Source organism: Gopherus evgoodei, chromosome 8, assembly GCF_007399415.2.
Source record: "Gopherus evgoodei ecotype Sinaloan lineage chromosome 8, rGopEvg1_v1.p, whole genome shotgun sequence".
Taxonomy (NCBI): domain Eukaryota; kingdom Metazoa; phylum Chordata; order Testudines; family Testudinidae; genus Gopherus; species Gopherus evgoodei.
This window is the reverse complement of record NC_044329.1, coordinates 92,154,385-92,172,701: the sequence shown is the minus strand read 5'-3', so window position 1 is coordinate 92,172,701 and position 18,317 is coordinate 92,154,385. Positions and strand designations below refer to the sequence as shown.

Sequence of the window (18,317 nt, the reverse complement as noted above, 5' to 3'; positions counted from 1 at the left end):
GCTGTTAACATTTTAGATGAATTATGTATTTAATATTTTTAATTCAGTCTACGTTAAAACTTGTACTAGACATATTAGATCATTAATCATTACAAAGAGGCATTTATAAGACTACAGTATTATATAGTTACAGCACTTTGGGATCAATTGTGCCTTTAAGGCATTGGCCCTCATTAAGGATTATGAACAGGTGCAACACTCGGCTATGAAGCAGGTACAATGCCTATATCAGACAAAATGCTTTGCAGAGCTAAAAGAATGCAAACATTATGCCACATAATTACAAGATTCAGCATACTCTTTTTTTTTCTGTGACCTTATTTGCCCCATCTGTTCAATCTGAAAATGCAAGAGTCACTGTGGATAATAGCCTTGTGCATTCCTTGTGACCAAGAGATTGCCATTATTGCCCAGAAACTGTGAGGGGATACAAGGAATGGGAGTGCCTCTCCCACTCCTCCCAAGTTGTGAACTTACATAGTGCCCATACACAATTTGGTCTTGGTATTTTTGACTGGACCATTTTCACTGCTGACATTCATACTGATGTATGAAATCTAAAAGTATATTAGAAGATTATTATTAATAAAGGACAGTGTCTCACCAAAAGTAATGCATTTGGTCCTCAGTGGCTAGATAGCATACCCAGGTGTGTGCTGATAGGTGGAGTTTGCTGTTATATTTTATGTAAATGTGTGTGTAACCATCAGTTGTGTACATTCTTAGCCTATGTAAAGGCCTATTCATCTCACTGTTACCCATTATTCTCCATTTCCCCTCTTATTTATAACGTCAGTTAGTGTACCTTGTCTGAAATTAGATTGTAAGATCACTGGAGTAGGGAACCTGTGTCTTTCTATATCTATATGATTGTAAAGTGCCTAGCACAACTGCTCTGATCCTGTGTCTGTCTGTGTTCATATCTTTTTGAACCTACTTACCAAACATTGTTTCAAAGAAGAATCTCAAAAGTGCAGCCATTAAAAGAATAAGGTTTGACCCTGCACTTGTTACTCAGGTAAAACTCTCTTTAACTTCATCATAACACTCAGCCCTTTTATTATTTTGACTGCAAGTACAGAATACAATCCTGTAAGAGCTCCATATATGGAACTCCCTCTAACTCCAATAGGGAGTTCCATGTGAAGACTGATCTAATCATGACTCTCAAATTTGCATGATTATTTCAAAATCTAATGTGCACAAAGTATTTCATTAATTGAGCTTGAGGAACTGTCTGTATAGCATAATGTACCTATTAGGTTTTCTGCAGTTTTGGAAGTGGAGTTTACTAGATATGTCTCACCCTTAGATTTTATATATATAAAATCAGTGTCACTGTCTCTATGAATTTTTATTATAGATACAAATATTTAAATAATAAATAAATCTTTATGCTACTAATTGTTATGTAAGTCAGCTCTTACACTATGTAGAGTCAACTTTACTTTGTAGAGCCACATCGGCAATCTCCATCTTGAATTTAGCTCTGTCATCTCAGACCTGCAGTTTGAAGGATGTGTGTTTTTTGGACACTTAGATTCAATGCATTAGGTAATAGGCAGCAGATCTTCCACAATTTGGATCAGTTTGCCTCTAGTAAAACAGAAAGGCAAAAGTATTGGCATTCAAACTAGGTGTAAATTTACACTATAGAAAAAGGATGTGGTTTTGCTCTCTTAGTGGCAAATAACATATGACAATCTATTTTCTTAATTTTCCTGTCTCAGTAAGTGTTCAAATTGATCAGTTAGCCTCTTTCAGAGTTACTACTGAATGTTCTTTTAATAGCCATTTTAACTTTGTTTTCCAAGGGCATGACCGGGCACTGGTAGAAGAGAGTACAGGGGACATAAGGCACCCTCTTACTCTCCTGTACCGGAGAACTATAACATCATTTTCTGCAGGGGGAAACAAGCTACTCAAAACTACTACATAGTCCCCTTACACAGATGGGCAGGAGAGTGCAGGGAGTGGGTGAAGCCTTTATTCCACCTCCCCAATGTGGCTGGTGGCATATTTGTACTGGCATGTTGGGAAAGGTATGCTGTGAAAGTATAGACTTATTAATGTTTACTCCTTTCCTAGAGTGGTGGGGCATCTCAGAGGGAATTTGTCAAAATAACCACCTCAGTCTGCTCTTGTAGCAGCGAAATAATTTACTGCACTTTGCTATGGGCTGGGTCTAGCCCCAAATCTAAATGAATAGATTCCTAATTTTTCTTTGGAATGTGTTTCAGGTATAATAGGAAATAAACAAAATCCAGAGATTCAAAGGTCTTCCATCAATATTCTGCATTCTGTTCATGTGCGCCTAAGCAAAATTCTGTTACTTGTGTCAAGACACTGCTGAGTTGCTATGCATACCTGGTAATCTCCATCAATCCTTCAAATGGAGTTGATGGAGACTTTTACAACATGGTTCAAAATGAATCTTCAAATTCCATTTCAAATGTTATAATAATTGGCATAAATTTTTCTAACAGTCACATTTAAGCCTGATTTGGATACTTCTGCTTTAGAAACTCATTAATTTGCATTGAATTATGTATATCCTTAGATAAAATCCTGTCCTGAATAGTCGTTCATTAGAGTAACAAATGTGTCACTCCTAAATTGAATGTTTGGGGACATTAATATCCTGTTGACTTTCTGAGAGGAATTATCAGTGTTTCACATCTTATGAAATAATCTGCATAGTGACACTTGCTTTTGTCTAGACTGGGCAGCCAGAAAAATCTGTTTAACCTTTAATGCACTCAAAGATTTCTGCAAAAGATAGCAATGTGTTTAGAGTGATGCTTGGTCTTTCTGGTGTGTGATCATTAGAGAAAATACTTTTCCAGGGTCTCCTGGTAGTCCTTCAGATAGAGATGAAGTAGTATTAAACATTAAAGAATGCCAGATAGGATAGGTAGTAAATATAATTGTGAACAAATAGTGAATCGTTAGCAATAAATCTGAGAAATAGAGATTACTATTAATTTTTGAAAAGTATTCTTATTTCTCTTACTCATCATAGTGAGTCACTGTTTCCCACCTAAAAAAGTAGCTCATCCTCCTATTGCTTCCATGGTCCTGACAGTGGAAGCTGACACTGACGTAATGGAATTATGTTACGCTTTCAGGAAACAGTGTACAGTGGAGACATTTTCAAAGATGCAGATGTTTAGAGGTTCATGTGTTGGAAACACAGGACAACTAGAAAATAATGCTACCCTTGATGACTTTTTGCATATCTCACTCTATGTCTCAGGATTCACTTGCCTGGCAGGCTAGAAAAGGCCATGACACTGGAACAAATTCTGAAAAGTAGCCTCTAAAATTGCAGGCATAATTTGTTTGCAGTAGTTTTCTCATGTGCAACATCTCATCCAGGTTTTTATATATTCAAATTGTACACCTTGTATTTGAGCATCCAAACTGCATTTGCTCAGACAAATTGAGTAGTGTAGTGATGATGCATTCTGCAAAATTGAGGCTGTAAGTTTTTGATCAGGGATGAGTTCCCTTTAAATATTTAGCCGGAAGACTATATGGCTCAGATCCTTCACTGTGGTCAAGGAGCCTTAAGCCATCCTTGTTCTTCCCACAATCCTGGGTTTGTCTTCTTTTCCTGACATGTTTTTTTCTCTGAATATAGCTTTAAATATTTCAGTTTTGCCCCTATGGTTAAGTTATTGTTGTCAGTAGTATGTTGCGGAAATACTATACTTAAATGGAGAACTTCAGAATATTGAAGGTTTGAATTGGGTGGTGGATCAGCACATAACATCCACATTCTGGGCAAGGCAAAATCCTGGTGGTTTTAAAAAATTTCTAAAAACGGTAAGTCTTTATCATGACTAAGAGAAATGAGATTGCTTTTATATAGTAACAGTCTTTTCAATATCTCTTTGGAGAAGAGCACATATATTGTTGCTTTGTAATATGTTTGTCAATCATATTAAGAAAGTTTTGAAAGGTGGTGTTTTTACTTCATATATTATTTCAGTCCCTTCGATTTGTGATCATTTTAATGCAGTTGTCCATTGCTGAAATCTTGTACTGACCAATTGGAGGGAAAATGAAATCACTGTACAGGATATGATTACTGTAGTCGTTTTTTCCTTGTGTTAAGATGTACTTTACAATGTAAATTAGCCTATTTACATTTATGTACTTTCAATCCTCTAATGTGAATTAATGCTTATAAAATATGTTCTATAGAATGCAGGACTTGTGTTTGTGATTGCACTGTATTTGTTTTCAACTGTAATAAAATACCTTGATGTAAAAGTATAGATTGTTTTTTTTTGACACCAACAAAGTCTTATTTCAAAGAAGGATTACTAATAAAGAAACATTCTATTAGGAATTGAGGCCACTTGATATATCATTAAGACTTGCCTGTGAATATGTAATATATAGAGGTTAAAAAATATGTGTAATATTTTGCTTTATTTTCTATCTGCCTCTTTGAATGTCTCAAGTTGCAGCACATCTCTGTTTTACCTTATATTTAGCTGCTGTTTTATTTTTACATAATTGAACATATATATTCTAGCACCATAAAAACATTTTCCACCAAATTATATGCAAAAAAGTATCCATTCTATTTTGGACAATTTTTTATCATTAAAATTTTGAATTTTACTTCAGTGGGGCCAGGATTTCAGCCAGAGAATGCAAAGCAATTTCAGGCGTGTTATACCACTTGCCAAGGGAATATTATGAAAACCTCATTCATTGGATTTACCCTTATTTTCAGACAGAGGAGTACTAAGACTTTGACCAACTAGAAGAGAGTGGGATCATTGAGGGATCAGTGGTGAATCCAGTAAGAGGTATATGAGGGAGTCTTGTGACATTTACTTCCGCTTGAAACTGAACCAAATATACAATAAGTGAGAAATTGGAATATCACCATAGAACAGGTTCAAACTCTCCAGAATATTATAGAAACTTCTGGCTCACATGTTTTCTGCCATGGTAGGGGAGATTAACCATGGGAGTAGGAGTTAGGAGACCTGGTTTCTAGTCCCAACTCTTCCATTGCCTAATTATGTGGTTTTGGGCAAGTTGCTTCATGTCTCTGGGCTTGTCCATACTGGCATGCTAAATCTGCGCTGCTTCAATTAATGCAGCGGCATCAATTTAGCAGGTCTAGGGAAGACACAATAAGTCGATGAGAGAGCACTCTCCTGACTACTTCAGTACTCCGCCTCCCCAAGAGCATCTCCCGCTGATATAGCGCAGTGTAGACACCGTGTTAGGTCAATGTAAGCTGCGTTGCTCCAGGCGGGGTGGAGGGGGGATTTTTTCACACCTCTGAGCAATGCAGTTTACATTGACTTAAGCAGCAGTGTAGACCAGGCCAGAAGGTTCCATTTCCCCTGTATGCATTAGCAGGAATAATTAAAGTTTTTTTTTAAGATAAATTAGTTAATATTTTAAAGCACTTCAATCATTTTAGGGGCTATATGAGCGCTAAGTATTAGGGTTTTTTTTAACTTCCTCCACTTAAATTTGCATTGGCATTTGTGTTATTCTTAAATGACTACTTAATTTCTGAAATACGGTACCAATCTGCAGTCTGTTCACAAATTCACACTGGATGCTTAAGCATATTTTGTATATATAATATTGGAATGGCACCTGTGAGAATACAGTCTACTGCCCACTTTCACCCCTCTGCCCCAACAGATTATTACATGCTAAACAGTAATACTCAAGGCCTAGTTAACCAATCTCACTATGTTAGCTGTTTTGTGTATGCATTTAGTGTTCCTGTGAGCTTGTTTATTGTTTCTAGAAGGATAATTTTATTGGATTAGGTGGAATATTCAGCTCATATCCAATTGTGAGATGGTCTTAGCAGTTAAACTCTTCCATGTAGCACTGTTCATGAACTAAAGTCATTCTCTACTTCAGAGTGGTCTGTCCCTTCAGCAACCTTCAACTTGATTGTAGACAGGGACATGAATCATAAAAAGCAGCAAAGAGTCTGGTGGCACCTTATAGACTAACAGACGTATTGGAGCATGCTCCAATACGTCTGTTAGTCTATAACATGCCACCGGACTCTTTACTGCTTTGACAGATCCAGACTAACATGACTACCCCTCTGATAAGTGAATCACAACGTTCAGATTGTTTGTATTGTGCAGTACATTGCCATTGTCTCACTACCCGTTGGTTGAAAGAATGCAGGGGAGGTGTGTGAGAAAATGTATTCTGTTTTATTCAGTGATGCTTGGTTACAGAACTGATTATAATTAATATTTTAGGACAAAATATTGCCCCTCTCTCCCCAGACTCCTTTGTTGGGTTGGGAGTCCTAAATGCAGCAGAAATGCAATGGAACTATCACACAGGGGAACTGTACATCTCTTTGGGCCAGAGCTGTACTCTGTACAGTTCGCTTCTCTCTGCAGCAGCAAATAGGACACTTTAGATGAATGTGAAGGATAGGCCAGGGAAGGAGCCAGTAGACATGTCACCATGTGGATCCATAGCATGAGGCCAGATCACATCCTGCTGCTCTGTGGAGGATACAAAGAATCCCCTTGCCTTGTGAAGCTGTACAGCAGTGGAGCATAACTGCAAGCATTGTGTTCTACAGAGATCAGGGACTGCTCCTTAAAAGGAGGCAGGGAAGAGGGAGAGAGGAAATGGGACCATCACCCTGTATCTATTCCATATTGTCCCATGGAGCTGTATAGATGCACTATGCTGTCCAGTATGAAAGCAAGCAGGCACCCAACTTCTCCTGTGCACCAGGAAGCTCTGAGAAGAATGCAGGCTGTGCCAGGGCATAATATAACCACAAATTCTCAGCTACAGGGCATACAGGGACCCCAGCTGTCACTACAGCCCATATTTTTTATTATGGAGCGCTTCTGTAGATTGGGAGAAAACCCTTATACTTCTGTAGATTGAGAGAAAACCCTTTTAAATCTCTTGTGCATAATTTATATATCAAGCTCTATGCTAGGGGAGGAGCTGGAGATTGCTGACAGGTTTGTCCTTATTTGGATCATTTTATTTTCATCTATCCACAGAAATTCTCTGCAGAGATTTTTATGAAAAGCATCAAGTCTATTCTGTTTGTCTGTTTCAATGCTACAACTCTTTTCCATATAGAAATACAACAATAATGTTTTACCAGCAAGTGATTTTTAAAATTATTCCTTAAACTGGTCTTTCTGATTCACCAGATCTTCAGTAGCTGCTGGAATATATTACTTGCTTTTCATAGCCTTTTATATACCTTCTTTGGATCTTACACATCCATTTCAATATAGCTACCCAGGTAAGGCAAAATGTTTCCAGTACTATTTTTCTGCCATAAAAATTATCTTGCCTCCTTTCTGATAACTTTAATTAACTTTAATTTTTAAAAACAAAGATAAGATGAAGGATCAACTTACGTTTGACAAGATGTCGTTCCTTCTTCTCTGATGTGGTTGCTGCAGACCAGAACAGTATCTGCAAAGTCAAGATCAGTTTATTATTCCCATAGTTGATTCAAAAAAGTTTATCATCTGAGAGAGCTCATTTTAAAGCCTAATCCATAATAGTCCTTAAGGTGTGGATCTTCTCTGTAAAAATGGTGGTGTGGGGTTCCATGTTTTTGCCTTCTCAGCTATGTCCAAATTGACTCAGCTCAGTTTGCAAGTATACACATATTTCTATCTGCAAACTCAGCTTGGAATCTAAGAGTCAAAATGGGTTGTTTTTGTCTCATGCAACATCACTAATAAAGGCTCTGCAGGGACAAATCAGCCCTGAGTTACACCTGCACAACCGCATTGACTTAAAACCATGACCTAAATTACACTTGTATTATATGGTATAACTTTTTAGAAATGAATAAACAAATCTGTTGGTGATGCACAAGAAGGAATAGAATCCAGTTCATACTTTTGTAGCTGTGTTCTTTTTGTTAAGCTAAGAGGTGAAAAAGTGGTCAAAACATATTTTTGCCACTAAAGTAAATAGATGAAAGAATGCACACAGAGAGAAAATCAGTTGAGTCAGAAAGTACCATTTTCACACTATCATGCTTTTAAGAATGATAGGGGTAAATCCGTATAAAGTTCCAAATTTTCACTCATTTTTACTTTTGGGGAAAAAACCTTGTGTATGCAGATTGAAGCAGGAAAAAAAAAGGTTATTACCCTGTACAACCTCCGTCTAAAAACTCTTTTTGGGAGATGAGAAAGCAGTGCACTCTGAGTTATTATCTTGCCAACTTTCTAACTCCTAATGGTAAAATACCATAAGTATTACAATTCAGGTGTAAATCTTAAAGACACTGCATAAGATAACAAAATGGAATTATTAGCTGACTTTATTAATGTATTTGGTATAGGTAAAAACACATACATATTTGTGAATTTGCATGCAATATATGAAACATGCCTGAAAAGAAAAGAATCCCATTGATATATTTTCAAATAGAGTTCAGCTCTCTTTTCTTACACCTTAGTGTAGCAATTCTGTATATTGCTTTTCTGAGACATGTCAGAGTCTTTGTGAGAGAATTTTAAACATTTTGAAGTATGTTTTAGGAATAAATTACGTCATGCTTTATCCATTTCTTTAGCCTTAAGCAGTCTCGTTCCTATCTTTCTGGTTACATCTCTGCAGGAATTTTTCAATAATTTTGTTTAGAAGATAATCAGAAATCAGAGTAATTGCACACTCAGTTGCTCTTTACAAATGTGGATTGAGCAATATAATTGTTATAATTAAGTGATTTAGAAGCACGAGTCCCATAGGAGTTAATGGGGCTTGTGCTCTTAAGTCACTTAGGCACTACTGAAAATCTCATATTAAAGGAAAAATCCTAAATTGGTGTTAATTGTCATAGCTGCATTGAAGTCAGTGGAGCTACGTTAAATTATACCTGCTGAGGATCTGCCCCTAGGTGTCTATATATGGATTCAGAAGTCTAACCTTACATTCCTATTTTTGAACACGTAGGCCCATTCCTTTAACATCTCTTCCTAGCTTATTATAAAGGTTCTACTTGGTTTCCCATCTTTGGAAGCTACAAATGTTTTCATCCTGGTTGATGACCTATTTACTTGAAAAATCAGCTCTAGCTGAATTTAATAAATCATCTTCTAGAAGACTTTGGCTCTAGATCAGTAATGTGCTGCCAATATTTATTAAGTGGCATCCTCAAAACAGCTCCCTGTTAAGCTGTGATAAATCCTGTGTAGTAGGGGTCCATGTGCTTCTAAGGAGTGGGGCCGGCAAATGTATTCATTCGTTTTCCTAGTATTAAAAAAAAAGTGCTTTCTCAAGGTGAGATACTCTGCTCCTGATAAATGTAATGGCTAGACCTGATGCAAAGGGAATAGAAAGCTGTCCTAAAGTAAATGCCCTTGTGGAAGGGAATCCCAGCCTGACACAAAGCAAGTTAATGCTGGTTCTCTGACTTCTGAAGTAATAAGCATGTGGAGAGGGGGCGTGTCCAGAACTTCTTGGACTTCAATATTCTGAACCAATACTTCTCTTATAAATTAGAGGCTGCTCCAGTTTATGAGTTGGGATGAACTGATCCCTATCTGTCCTATGATTGGAGGAGAGCAAAGATGACTTTAAGCGAACTTTGTCCAACAGGATTCCAGGATCTGGCACCCTATGTACATTGATAGCATAGCAGTGTGTTTATGTTGTTTAACACGTGAGGTGGGCAGAGGAAGTGGAAAGTAAAAGTTGAAACCTTGAGGGTGGATTGAAAGGTTTCCTTGCCCTGGATTTTTTTGTTTTGTTTTTATTTAGTTAAATACATAACATTTGATGCAGTCTGGTGCATTCCTGAATCAGTAATTTTGCTCTTACATGAGTCCCAGGGATATAATTGCTGGCACGGATTTAACAATATAGTGAACACACAGAGGAAGTTGACATTTCAGAGGCAAGGAAATCATCCCAACCTTCCTTCCATTCAGTTAGGTGGTGGAATTTTAAAAGAGCATTCAGAGCTTTTTCCAGCACAACTTGGAATTAAATGCACTGAATAATTCCTTATGACTCTTATTAGTGAGGCTTGATATGTTTACATCAGATCTGCAGCGGTATGTATGACATTTTTTAAAGGACTTTGTGCAAAACTTCTTTTGTCAGTTTGATCTCCCTAAAGATATTTTTGGTTCTGTACATTAAATCCTAATAAAACCCAGAATGTGAACATTCCTTAATGTTGACGTTTGGATTTGAACTTTGTGAACAGACTCCATCTCTGTAATGGACCATCTAGATTTTGTTTGGACCTTTTTAGCCAGGATGTTAATAAAGCTAATTACTTTCTGATTACTCTGCAGCATGTTAAGAAGTCTGCTGTGTACTTAGATTTGTCAGATCATCACTGGTCTCAGTGCTTAGCTGATCCAAAAATCAAAGGGTCTCTTTCTGTTCTCTGAGTATGTGTTTCTTGAGATGCCATCTTTGTTGGCTTCAGTGATTATTCTGACACAGCATTATTTGTACTTCATGTCATAATGAGGAATTGATTCCTCTGGCTTTGCCTCCTCTTCTGATATACACCTCTACCCCGAAATAATGCTGTCCTCAGGAGCCAAAAAATCTTACCGCATTATAGGTGAAATCATGTTATATCAAACTTGCTTTGACCCATTGGAGTGCGCAGCCCTCCCCCCCCAGAGCGCTGCTTAACTGTGTTATATCCAAATTCGTGTTATATCGAGTCGCATTATATCGGGGTAGAGGTGTAGTTTTATGTGATACATGGAAGTAGTTTAGTATATTCCGCCTCTTTGGTCAATATGCGGCTCATAAACTAAGCCTCTTCACTGGCATAGTAGCAGCAATATTATTTCTTTCACCTGACATTCTGACCATCTCTCCTCTCCTCCCCCTCTACCTCAAACTTCTTTACTCGCTTCACATCTTATTCCTCATCATATTGCACAACTTCACCTCTGCCTGTGGCACATATCTGTTCTCAAGTCCTCTTGTTCCTTCTGCCTTTGCTTTTCTCAAGTCTTCTGTTTAACTGTCTTCCTTGTATTTCTCTCCCAAACTCCTCTCCAGGTAGTCCCATTAAGTCTGGAATACTGTCCCTCATCTCATCCCAAAAGTGACTCCCCTTTCCTTATTCAAATACCACCTCAAAACTCCTTACTTCGTTGAGGCCAGTGAACATCCATAACTGCATAATCAGTCACTGATTTCATGATGAGTCAACTTTCAATCCGTATACACTTTATTTTACTCTACAGTAATTTTTTTCAACTTAATTTATTATACCTTTGTGTAGACAATTGAAACAGGAGAAGGAATTTTTGTAAGCGACTACTTGAGTTGGATTTTAATGAGAACAGTATGGGATTTTTAACTACTGTGAAACTATGGGATCTTGGTTTTACTTTTTTCAGCTGAAATAGGGAACTTCTAGCAGAGCATACCTCATAGATGAGATATTAATTCACCATGGACTCACAGAGGAGTATGTAACCTACTGAATCCCAGTGCATAGAGTAGATCTCAGTTATTTGGTAAGTAATCCTCTTTCCTCTGAATCAGTATTTAATCAGTGCTTCAGCATAGTGTTATTGGGTAATTTGTGGCTTCCATAAGTGACTTTAATAGTAATTTTGCTTGTGTAAAGACTAAGGACTTCAAAATTTGGCCCAGTGGAACAAACTGTGGTTCATCTGGGTTAAAACCTTGTATAAGAGCTTTCTTAGTTGTTTCCATCCCCAGTAGCAGGATGTATAACCACAACCCCTACTGCCACATTCTCTCTGTAAAAGATGACATAGCTAGCATGAGCCCCAAGATGTTCTCCCAGCTACCCAAAATCCCCTGTTAGTAGCCACACAGATAGAACTTCCATGGCTCCTTGGTGCACAGGGGGTTACATCTGTTTCCCTCCAATCTTGAAAAATTCACTCTGTTTTGAAGAGCTTTATTCATTATCTCTAACAGCAATCAGCAAAATAAAAATCATGCAACACTTGATGAATCTCTGCTTAGATTATAATACATGATTAAATATTGTGATTGACTTACATTTGAAAACTTGGCTACAGACTACACAACCACCTAATAAATTGTTAACTTGCCTGATCTCTTTATGTTGGAAGCTAAAAAGTGTAAGGACAGGTCTACACTACCGCTTAAATCCATCTAACTTATGTCGCTCAGGGGTGTGAAAAAGGCCTCCTCCCAAGCAACACAAGTTTTGTGCTGTCCACACTGGTGCTATGTTGATGGGAGATGCTCTCCCACTGACATAGCTTCCACTCCTTGCCAAGGTGGAGTAATTATGCTGATGGGAGAGCTCTCTTCTGTCAGCATAGCATGTCTTCATGAGACACGTTACAGCAGCTCAGCTGCATCGATGTACACTGTACCTGAGTTCTTTTTAACCTTCAACATGTATTTCACAATTGTACTATGCACTTCATATGGCTGTGGCCTACATGACTAACTATTTCTTTTACCCTGATTTTCTTCATACCCTGAATGTCTGAGAGATTTTGAGCTTACTGTTTGCTTGTGACTGCAGTATAAATATTTTTTTGTAGAAAAGGCATATCTGTTATATATGCCATATACTTGTGCTTTGGCAGCATTTCTTCGGTGCTCACCTTTGTGCAAATGGCTTTTCCAACTCTCTCTCTTTCACATCATTCACTTTGTCCAGTGTCCTCACCAACTGTCACTTGGGATTATCGAGTTTTGTACATGTTTAAAATTGTTCCCTAATGGAATATAATGGTCCTTCCCTTATTCAATAGTTCTCTCTACTAGCTGAACTGAGCTAGAGGCACTGTCCCACTGGGCAGAGACTTGTAGGATTTTTTTTTAAAGCCATTGCTCTTGAGTGCAAATCTGAAGCTAGATACACTCCACAGGTATAGACTCTAGTACAGAGTCAGCAGGGAATTCATGCTATGCCATATGACGCCCGATGTTCCCACAATCTTCTCTCCGTTAAAGGAGCTGGTGAGCAGCCACTGTAGCCCACAAATTAGGTAGTAACTAGGAGATAGAATTCTCTTGAAGATTCTGCCAGCTACTCTCGGCTGAAACCCTGGGGAAGGTTAATGATGGAAAGACCGTTTATGCTTCCATAGGAGAGAAATTTGATGGGGAGTTTCCAAATCCCTGTCAAATAACTGGAATGGTAATGTCACTGTCTTCTATCACCCTTGCTTGCAACCTCGGTGCCATCTTGGATTACTCTTGTACTTCTCCCCAGTGTAATACACAGATTGTCACTAAATCCTGTCACTTCATTTACATCTCTAAAATTTACATCTTTCTCTCTCTGTTCTTATTGTATCCATGCATTAGTAGTCATATATTGATTAGTCTTGCCTCCTCCAGACCTCCTAAATGCTGTTGCTAAAATTATCTTTCCCTACTGCTCTGACCATTTCACTCCTGTCTTGGAATCCCCTCAGTGGCTTCCCTTACATCACCTTCAAAGTCGATTACAACTCCACTTCCCTTAAATCTCTGTTTACATCTCTCTCCCAATTCCCCCCGACCTATACAGTGAGACTCTGTTTGTGTTATTTTTGCAAGAAAATGAAAATAGAAAGTTCTAACTGCATGGGTAGCAGAGTCTGTCCTTTAGATCTTTTAAAATGCATTTTTTTAGACTGTCTCGTAGCTTTAGATGCCCCTAAAATTCCTAGAATATTATTTACTACTTTCAACCTTTCCAGGCAGGCTAGCACCTCTGGGCCCTCCAAGATATTAATTTGTACTGAATAAAGACTGAGGGCCTATTCCTTTTGTTCAGTAGTATTAATACAAATCAGGTTGGTTTAGATGTAAATTACTAATGAATAAAGATAAAGTACCGATATATTAAATTTGGCAAATTTGTTTACATGGGTATTGTAAAGCTTCCGTGCTATGTAACTAGATGATTTCTTTATGTACATAGGTAACTACATCACAATGTTGCATTTGTTTTCTGTATAATGCACCTTTAAGTACCAAAGAACACTTCTGTCTGCAGAGACATAGACTATATCTACAATGCAGCTGGAGATATGATTGCAGGATAAAGTAGACTAGCTAGCTTTAGGTACCAAAAGCGGTATAGCCACAGCTGTACAGGCTGTAATATGGGCTAGTCCAGTACAAGCCTTCCAGGGAGTCTGGTTATATACTTGGGTATGTACCTTTGCTGCATCTCATGCTACCATGTCTTCACTGCTCTTGGTACCTGAGCTAGCTAGATTAAAGCTTGCTCAGATACATCTACTCATGCTGCAGTCACACCTCCAAGTGCAGTGCAGACATACTTGCAGTCATTTTAAGAGGCAGAATTGCTGCACCCTACTAAAGAGACTCTGCTCTCTTATGAGATTTTCTATTTGAACTTTGTTTTTCTTTTGACTTTCAACTAAAATAAGTCATCTGATCTGAAAGTATACATTTTGTTCTTTCTAGATAGAAACAGTGACCTATATAACGTACTATCTGCATATACAGTTTATGCATTGTCTCCAGTTTCAATGGTGTCTTCATTTTATTCTAAGCCATCACCATTTCCAGTGGTGGTCTTGGGTTTTGTTCTGGAAGTGCTTCTGGATTTTTACAAGCATGCTGATTGTCATGAGAGTATGTAAAAAACAGAAACAGGGATCAAAGGGGTTTTTGTTGTTTCCTAGATAAGTAGCTGGTGAATGAGAGCCAAGTACTTAGACTCGGGTTTCCCAAGGTCTGTCTGTTCTGCCAAACCTTGGTCCCTGGGTTTTCAGTAGTACCTCTCTGAACTTTCTCATACTAGTTAATAATTCATTGTACTAACTTAAGCCCTGTTCTGCTGTCCAGTGAAGGAAATGGGAGAACTCTCACTGACTGCAACATTGAACCCTTATGTGTGCATTCTAAAAACAAGTCTCTCAGACTTGCTCATTCTGTAAAGGCAAAACTAACAAATCAGGTTACAAAGCACATATCACGTTCTCTTTAGACAGTGTTTGTTGGGTTATAGTTGTATACCCTGTTTGTTATTGCTAGGCAACATCTAATGAGAGGAAATGGAAGGCTTGATTCTCCACTGCCCTATTACTTGTGGAGTCATTTACAACTATGCAAAATGGGTGTAAAACCTTGCCAAATCAGAATAATGTAGATCAGTGGTTCTCAAAGTCGGGCTGCCGCTCGTTCAGGGAAAGTCCCTGATGGTCCAGGCCGGTTTGTTTACCTGCTGCATCTGCAGGTTCAGCTGATCCCGGCTCCCACTAGCTGCGATTCACCATCCCAGGCCAATGGGTGTTGTGGGAAGCAGCACAGGCCCAGGGATATGCTGGCCGCCACTTCCCACAGCCCCCATTGGCCTGGAGCAGCAAACTGCAGCCAGTGGGAGCCACAATTGGACGAACCTGCAGATGCAGCAGGTAAACAAACTGGCCCGGACCACCAGAGGCTTTCCCTGAAGGAGCGGCGGACCAGCTTTGAGAAGCCCTGGTGTAGATGTCAATGAGAATCAGCTCCTAATGTTTTTGCTATTGCATATGTAAAATCTGGCTAAAATTACAAAAGCAGTATGCTTATCCGTATTGCAGAGCTTACTATTTACTTGCAAGACTGCACTACAATTTAACAATATATGAACAGAATATAAGTAATAAATTCTGTTTTGAGAAATACTTCATCTGCTAAACAGAACTGGTTGAAGCCAATGTGATCTTTGTTGAAATATTTGGAGAAAACAGTGTTGCCTGTGTTCCAGTAATTGTGCATTCAAATGCTGCAGCAGGGTGTGGGCTCATAATCATGCTGGCAATGCCACTTGGAAGGAGAGCTGTATTCCCTCCCCACACACATACAGAGGGCATTTCTAAACCTAGATCATCCCCTTACTCACTCTGGGAAAGTGATGTAAGATCTTCCCGCCTCAGTTTTTCCATCTGTAAAATGGGTAGAATAAGCAAACGTTAATTTCATTGGCCAAATATAGACCAAGAAGCTATAACTTATAGAAAAGTAGGGCTTGAATGGGACCTCAAGATGTCATCTAGTTCATCCTCCTGCACAGAGGCAGGACCAAAAGATACCTTGGCCATCCCTGATAGGTGTTTATCAACCTGTTCTTTAAAATTTCCAAAGATGGGGATTCCACAACCTCCTTTGGCATCCTATTCTAGTGCTTAATTATCCTTCTAGTTAGAAAGTTTTTCCTACTATCTAACCAAAATCTCCCTTGCTGAAGATTATGCCTATTACTTCTCATCCTCTTTATAATAACCTGTAGCATATTTGAAGACTCTTTGTCAGATCATCCCTCAGTCGTCTTTTCTCAAGATTAAGCATACCCAAGGTTTTTTTGTGTGTGGTTTTTTTTTTTGTTTTTACCTTTCCTCATATAAAAGGTTTAGAAACCTGACCTCATTTGTGTTGCTCTCCTCTGGATGTTCTCCAATTTGTCCACATCTTTTTTAAAGTGGAGCATCCAAAACTGGACACAAAATTCCATCAGAGGCCTCACCAGTGACGAGTGGAATGGAACATTTACCTCACCTGTCTTACATGCAACATTCCTGTTAATATACCCCAGAATAATATGAACCTTTTTCACAACTGTATCGCACTGACTCATTTAGTTTGTGATCCCCTGTAACTTCCCAGATTCCTTTCAGCAGTACTACTGCCTACTCAGTTATTCCCCATTTTCTATTTGTGTATTTGATTTTTCCTTCCTATATGTAGCACTTTCCACTTGTCTTGACTGATGTAAATTTCAGACCAATTCTCCAATTTATCAAGGTTCTTTTGAATTCTAATCCTGTCTTCCAAAGTGCTTGTTTGACTTCATCCACAAATTTCATAAGCCTACTCTCCACCCCTTTATCCAAGTCATTAATGAAAATATTGAATAATACTGGACCCAGGACAGACCCTGGCAAGACTTCACTAGATACATCCTCCCAGCTTGACAGCCAACCAAGTTTTTTATCCACCTTATAGCAATTTCATCTAGACCACACCACTCATAAAAATGTCATATGGCACTGTGTCATAAGCCTTACCAAAATAAACGTAGATCATGTCTATTGCTTCCTCCCTAACCACTTGGCCAGTAACTCTGTCAAAAAAGGAAATTAGGTTGGTTTGGCATGAGTTCTTAACAGATCCATACTGATTATTACTTATCACCATATTATCTTCTAGGTGCTTACAAACTGATTGTTTAATAATTTATTTGGGTATCTTTCCAAGTATTGAAGTTAGGCTGACTGAATCTATAAGTCCCTGAATCCTCTTTGTTCTTCTTTTTCACCCAACTTGCCTGCCACCTTCAGATTTACAACAAGTCCTCTCTCTTGGTCAGAATCAAGTTTAAAATAGTTGCCCTGCCAGTTATTTCTGAAACAAGAAGTCCCCTGCACATTCCAAGAATATTTTTTTGACATTTTGTGTTTTACTGTATTACTTTTCCAATATATCTGGCTAGTTAAATTTCCCCATGACTACCATGTCTTGTGTTTTGGCTATTTCTGTTGTTCTGGGAATGCCTTATCTGCCCTCTCCTCTTGATTTGGTGATCCATAGTAGATCCCCTAGCACGGTCACCCCTTCTTTTTTTTCCCTTTTGTCTTCATCCAGAGACTTGTGTATGTCTATGTATATATTTTTACATATATTCTGCATGCCTTTATTTAGACATCTTTACAAATCTCACAGCTGTGAATTTCACAAGTGTCACATTTTTTCCCACTAAAACTAGCATTCTAAAACTATTATTAGAGGTCCAGAAAAACATATTTAACTCTAGGGAAGAGGGTAATAGGTCAGTTTAAGTCATTGTAGCCAGTTAAGATGCATGTATGATCTGATTGGATAACATTACTCCAGAGTTCCCTGAAATAATCAATATAAATTTACTAATATAAAGTGTCACATGACTGTTTTCCATCAGCCATGAACCAGGATGTTCCTCAAATAAAAATAATTTTGTAGGATTTTTGAGAGGCTTAAGTAAAGTACATTGAGATCCTTGAATGAATGGCACTGCACACACGCCAGGATATTAATATATAAATTCTACCCCTGGAGCCAGACCTATCCACTGGCAGAATTTGTCTCTCTGCATAAGACACCAAACTAAAATATTTTGTGTCAATATCTGATGGCTGTCCAAGTAGAAGCTTCACAATGTGCAGTGTGAACCTCAATTTTCTGGCCAGTATTCCATCTCTCAGTAAAATGAATTGCTAAGTGCCAGTGAGAAATTGCTGAATGCCTACATAGTTGCTTTTCTACCACCTGGCTTATGATTGTAAAGTGTTTTAAGTGTACCTTGAGTAAGTAAAGCATGATCTAAAGTG

The 18,317-nt window shown here is 38.3% G+C and overlaps 1 protein-coding gene across 13 annotated transcripts in view; it reads left to right on the top strand.

The window, feature by feature from the left end:
• Positions 1-18,317, top strand: part of LRRC7 (leucine rich repeat containing 7) — a 369,343-nt gene that overhangs the window by 193,282 nt on the left and 157,744 nt on the right. Inside the window, exon 1 of one of the 13 annotated variants that reach the window (XM_030571832.1) lies at positions 11,489-11,513. The exons of the other annotated variants lie outside the window; for them this stretch is intronic. The gene's annotated coding sequence lies outside the window, so the exon portion shown is untranslated. Of the gene's footprint in view, positions 1-11,488; positions 11,514-18,317 lie in introns of those variants that run through there. 13 annotated transcript variants of the gene reach the window in all.